At 48.0% G+C, this 6306-nt stretch overlaps 1 protein-coding gene across 6 annotated transcripts in view; it reads left to right on the top strand.

The window, feature by feature from the left end:
• Positions 1 to 355: 355 nt before the first annotated feature.
• Positions 356 to 6306, top strand: part of RAP1A (RAP1A, member of RAS oncogene family) — a 69332-nt gene continuing 63381 nt past the window's right edge. The window contains exons 1-3 of one of the 6 annotated variants that reach the window (XM_073319904.2): positions 356 to 473; positions 2859 to 2901; positions 3887 to 3962. The gene's annotated coding sequence lies outside the window, so the exon portion shown is untranslated. The remainder of the gene's footprint in view (positions 474 to 2858; positions 2902 to 3886; positions 3963 to 6306) is intronic. The other 5 variants (XM_073319902.2, XM_073319905.2, XM_073319901.2 and 2 more) reach the window with 5 other exon arrangements.

Here is a 6306-nt window from a genome sequence, read left to right as displayed (position 1 = left end):
AGGACCCCTCCACCTCCCCCATCCCCTCCACCTCCCCCCCCATAGCCCAGGACCCCTCCATCTCCCCCATCCCCTCCAGCTCCCCCCCCCATAGCCCAGGACCCCTCCACCTCCCCCACCCCCTCCACCTCCCCCCCCATAGCCCAGGACCCCTCCATCTCCCCCATCCCCTCCAGCTCCCCCCCCCATAGCCCAGGACCCCTCCACCTTCCCCTCCCCCGATCCTTCACCCCGGCTCCCAGCGCCCCGCTCTCCCGGCCGTCTCGGGCCCGCCCCGCTGGCTCCTCCCCAGGCCGCTGCCGGGCGCCGGGCCGGGGGAGGCGGGCGGAGGCGGAGGCGGAGGCCGGGGAGGGCGGGGCGGACGCGGCGCCGCCGCGCACAGCAGCCGAGCCCCGAGCGGAGCAGCGAGCGCAAGCGGCCGGCGGAAGGAGGCGGCGGCGGCGGCTGGGCGGCCCGGCGGGCACCGGCGGCGGGTGAGTCGGCCGGCGGCGCTGGGCCGGGCCGGGCCCCCTCGGCCCCCCCAGCCAGGGGGAGGTCGGGGACCCCCGGGGGTACCGGCCCCCAGCCGGAGGGAGCCAGGCGCCGGGTGGGGGCCCCCGGGGTAAAGCGGGGCGAGTCAGTGGGACCCCTGGGGAAGGGGGCATGGGAGGGGGCATGGGAGGGGCCCTGGCGTTCATTGCCCCCGGGCGGGGGGGGGGTTCGGGGCCGCTCCCCGGGGCCGCTCCCCGGGGCCGCTGGGAGTGAGGGGTAAAGAGGGCCCTGACCTTTCCTTGGGGGGCCGCTGACCTGTGTCCTCCCCCAGCCCTGCAGGAGGTGGGGAGTGAGGGGGCGGGATTCCTGCCCCCAGGGGAAAACCAAGGGCCCCGGGAGGGGGGCAGGCAGTGGGCCCGCTGACCCCCAGGGGGAAGGGGGCGCCCGGGGCAGGCTTCGGCTCCAGGAAGCGGGGTGTGGGGCGGGCATTGACTGGAGGAAGAAAGGGGGAGGTGGCCGGGGCACTGCCCCCAGGGCGTCCCTGGGCTGGCAGCGCTGCCCGGCAGCGGGTCTCTCTCTCCCGTCCCGTACAAATGCTTCCGTTGTGATTTCTGGGGCTCGGCGTGGGGGTGGGCACGGGGCCTGGGCTGCCCATCTGCCTTGTTGGCACTGCGCTTGGCTGGCGTCAGGCCTATTCGGGAAGGCCTGGCCCGCCGTGGGCCGTGCCCGTGCCCCCCATGGGAGCTAGCAGGGTAGTTTAGTGCATTCCTTGAGATGCTGCCATCAGCCACTCTCCCGCACCTCCTAGACCCGCCTAGTGCATGCTAGCCATGGTAATGGAGGAAGTGAAACCAGGACTTCCCCAGCGTCTCTCAGACCTCCAGATGTGGGGACAATCAGATGCCAAGGATGCTGCATTTCCCTATTTTGGGGTGTGCGGAGGGAGGAGGGAGTGAATTTGTCTGGCAATCTGGCATACCCACCTCGCTCCTGGACTCTTCACCGCTTCCTGTTGCCTTTTCAGTATTGGTGCGTTCAGTGTTGCAGTAGCAGAAACTCTCCCCAGATTGTGTAATTGGGCCTGAGAAAACCCCCCAGTTCTCTTACTGGTCCATGGAGTCTGCGGTGTTTCTCAGTCCTAGAGGGGCTTTACAGCCCAGACTAAAGAGGGAGGCAAGGAACCCAAGTTGAAGGGGAACAGGCCATCTCACTGCTCCCAAAGACATTGCAAGGGGACATAAAAGGCTGTTGTGGTTCTCATACCTTGTCTTTGAAGATAACTTGGGGCTAACATGTGAGACAAGGCTTAGGTGGTCTGTGTGGGAAAGATCTATTTGAGGTGGGTGATACTTGGATTTGGGTTTCTGAATGTTCGATTCTGAGAGTTTATTTTCCTGTTCCTCCTGCCCTGACTTTGAAGAGGAAAGTTTGGGAAGGGCCATTGAGACAGTTTGTAAACTGTTCTCCAACATGGGTTCAAAGTTTTCTGTGGTCCTAAATCAAAACAAAAAACAAAACAAATGTTATCTGAATTATCAAGGCATTGAGAGCAACAAGCTAGCTTCGGATTGCTATTTTGAGCAGTAGGTGAAAGGAGAAAAGAGCATCATCTTTCATTTGCATGATCATGTCTTTATAGTGCTTCCTATTTTCAAACATTTTATTATATTGTCACTTTTCTGAAGGTGTCACTCTAGGGGGGATCATCTTCTCTCCTTGCCTTCTGCCAGTCTTCTATTTAAATGTGAGGGTGAACGGGGTTGTTTCAATTTTGTAAGTTACAGCCCTCCAAGTCTGGGTAGTATATGACATCAAAGTATATATTTCAAGGGCTGCTTTCATTATTGATAGCTAAATTCCGACTTGTAGGAATCTTTCAGAATTTTTTGTTGGCTAACTTTGGCATGTACATAGAATAGTATGTACCTCTGCTCGGCACTGAAACTTTTAAACATCACATGATTTATTGGGCATGGGTTGTGTTACATTATCTACATCACTCTAAAACTTTTAAAATAGGGAGCTGACTACCACAAGAATTACCAATAGGGTAGTCTTTCCAGTAGTATTCAGTAGAAAAAACTATTATATGCCTCCAGACACCATCAAATTTAATTTTTCCCCCTTCATCGAACTGCAAAAATTATTCATGGTGAAAGGCACGCTGTTTAGCTCCAAATTTCGTGGGTATTTTTGTTTAGGAAATTTGACAAAACCTAATAGCTATAGTTATGTTGCCAGTATGTTTTTTTAAAAACTTAATTACAGATAATTTTGAGTTTGAGTTTAAATCTTTCTATGCAATGTTTGTAACCGAGCATTGCAGTCTTGTGTTAATGTCTGAAAAACAGAAATTGAAACTGACTTGTCTATTTTCATTGTTCTAGTCATATATTGGAATGAACTGCAAACAGTAAACAAACACCACAGGTAATGAGAACCAGATTTTTAAAAATTCTTTCATTTTCAATAATCTGTAAATGTGGTACCACAACTTTTTGTTTGTGTTTGTATTTATTAAATTGCTTTTAACCAGAATAGTAGTTTGTAATTTTGGCTTTGTGTATTGTTCGCAGTCTAAAATGTGGCACCAAATGTGTTTGAACTTTAGCAGCATCAAGTAATCTAACTCACTGTGTTATTTGAGGAAGACCAGGGTTGAATTGTGAACTGCCCTGTTTTGCTGTGTAATATTTTGAAAAAATTCTCCTCCTTTGTTAATGGAATAGCACTTGATTCTTTATCCAATTGGCCATGGCAGACTCCTCAAGAGGCAAAATATGTTTAGTATGGACGTTTCTGAAATTGTGAGACAATAAGGACTGAAGTCACTAAGAAACAGATATTAATAATCAAACACACTATATACCTTAATGTTGTTTCTGTGAGTTTTAAGTGAAAGATAAATTTAAAGCAGAACAGGCTAGATTCTACAGTATCTGTAACTTTTTAATTTATACACAGCTAGTACGATGCACCATCTCCTAAGTATGAAATACTTTCTGATTATTCTGACATCATTATCATGTTGCTATAGTGACTTCATTATACTGGGAATGCCATGTTCACATCCTGTTGCTATGGAAAAGATCAGTGTTATAAATAAAAATATTTGAGTCTATTCATAGCTGTGACAGATAAAAATGCCATCGTTTTAATATGACATGATTGCCTTAAGAGTGACAGTGTATTTTAACCAAACTTTTCTTGTGCTGAGTTATGGACTAGGGAATTGACATTTCAAGTTTCTAACACCTTGTCCCTTCGACATCCCCTCCATTGCATTTGATAGCAGGGGTTATGAAATACTAGCTGTAGAACTCAAAAAGAGTGTGTAGTTTTTAAGGTGGAGCTGAGACAGGAAGTACTGTGCTTTCACATACTGAGTCTAAAAATAATCTGTTTTCATACACAGTATTTTCATCAAAGCGGGACACACAGGGACAAGGGGAATATTGGTGTTGCATCAAACTAAAATCCTCAGCAGTGAAGTGAGTTATCCTTGTATTTTCATAGCTATGTCTCATGGTGTTTATAAATTTAGGATAGCTAAATCTTGTAACTGAACTAACCTAGGGGCTACATAAAATGCAAAAACTTTGCTAGCATTTAGTAGACCCACTTGGTATTTGAAGAGCAAAGTTTATATTGGGTTTGAGGATTCAAATTAAACCAAACACACACTATTTAATCATGTTTCTTGGCTTCAGTTTGGTGGTGTTTAGGTCAGGTATCTTTTGGTAAGATTTTAGAGAGGAATATATGCTGATCAGGGCATAATTTAGTAGCACAGTGTAGTTCCAGTGACATGTTAATGTTTTCATTTGGAGACTGCTGTTTACACAATATGTCAGGATAGTTTAGAATTGAAACCAAAGGCTTCAAATATACTGATATATGTAGACTATTTTGTGATATATTTGATGCATCTTCACCTAATACGAGGATGGCATTGCAGATATAATTAAAGAATTGAAATTTAGTTAGATGGCATTAATGTAATGTGAGCATACTATAATGTCTGAGTTTTAACTGTACATTGAAACACAGTCTTCATGCATAATAAAATCTAAAATTTAGAATGTACTGATACATCATAGTACAAGACGAAAGTAATACTATGTCCACATAGAGGTCATGATGTGTTATCTGGAGAATAAATTCATTCAGTGCAATATTACATATATATTTTTTTAATGGATCTATACATAGTCTCTCTTTTCCAGATTGCTTAATGCTGTATAAAACCACAGACAAGTTATCAACCACCAATTTAATTATTTTTTAAAAGAAAAACCATAGTGTCTTGGTTTAAAGGAATGTGTGTCTATTTTTAGTGATCCAGGAAGTGAATCTCTTTTGAACATATTTAAAGTTTAAATCTTTACTCCATATGTTTGGGATACTGTTTGCAGAGGTGCCCACTTAGAACTCAAAATTGTTCCCCAGTCCTGAAATCAGATTGCTGTAGGTGGCATTATGTGCCGTATGGAGCCCTATTGAAGACAGTTCACTGGCCCTCTGCATGGGTGCAAGGATCCACTTGTGGATCTGATTGCAGGATTGGGACTGAAAAAATAGAGTGGTATTAGATGCTTATTATTATTATTTATTATAGAGAGTTTCTGGATTTATGCATGTCTTTGTATTTTCTAATATGAAGTGGTATGAACCTCAATTTTCCTTAAGCACTTTTGATGACTTTGTGTACTTAGTTCTAATAGAAGTGGACTTTGGAGGCAGGTAACCTGATTCAACCAGTCCCAGGGTTGTATCTGGATAGATAGTTGTTTTCCCATTGTAGACCTACTTTTGTTTGTAAAGGGAAGTCTGTTGTTGCTTTTTTCTCACTAGAGTACAGTTCTTTGAAGTCTCTCTTACTCCTGAGGGCAATCTGTGCCAAAAAAAATAAAAATTCTATGCACAATATTGTAAAATTCTGCACATTTTATTTGTCAAATAAATGTGGAGGCTACAGCATGGCATTGGGGAGCACAGGCCACTGGCTGCACAGAGGTGGGAGATCACTGTACAGCTCCCCTGGGACATGGACTCAGCAGTGAGGCTGCACCCAACCATGACACAGCGCAAGGATTCAAGTGTGGAGGGGCTTAGTGTGGGGGGATCCAGGTGTAGGTTGAGAGGGTTCTTTGTGGGACAGTCTGGGTGTGGGTGGCTCAGTGGATGCACAGGGGCTTGTTAGGGGGTTCTGGGTGCAATGGTAATGGGACTCTGCAGGAGGGTCCAGGTGAAGGTGGTTGAGGCTCAGTGGGGGAGGGGCGGTCTGGGTGTGGGGGGGAGACCTTGGCAGGGGAGTATGGGTCTGGGGGACTCAGTGGCCGGGGAGGGGGGAGAGTCCAGATGCAGCTGGTTGGGGCATGGTGGGAATCCAGGTGCGGGTGGCTTGTTGGGTGGTGCAGGGGGAGTGGGGCTCATTTTGGGGGGAGGTTCTGAGTGCAGGAGGGGTGAGGCTCAGCAGGAGCGTCTGGGTGTGAGGAGGTCTGGATGCACGGGGTTGGGTGGATGTGGGAGAGCAGCTCCTGTACAGGGGTCCCTCCCCCTGCAGCTGAGGAGCAATGAGTGAAGGAAGCGTGGGGGTGGGGGGGAAGTTTGCAGAGCTTCCTTCAGGTGGAGGAGAAATCTGGGGGTGGGTCTGACCTGACCCCGGATGCTGTGCAGGGGAAGAGGAAGTCCTGTTCTCCCAGCCCAGTTGCGACTACCAGCTGAGCCTTCCCCAGTCCCACCTCCTGCCGCACGGTGATGTACTTTTCTTCCAGCTGCCCTGGGCCCCTGAAACATATTGCTGGGGAGGGTTGCATGACCATCTTTATAGCT

This window comes from Lepidochelys kempii, chromosome 21 (genome assembly GCF_965140285.1).
Source record: "Lepidochelys kempii isolate rLepKem1 chromosome 21, rLepKem1.hap1, whole genome shotgun sequence".
Classification (NCBI taxonomy): domain Eukaryota; kingdom Metazoa; phylum Chordata; order Testudines; family Cheloniidae; genus Lepidochelys; species Lepidochelys kempii.
This window is presented reverse-complemented; position numbering and strand designations above follow the sequence as displayed.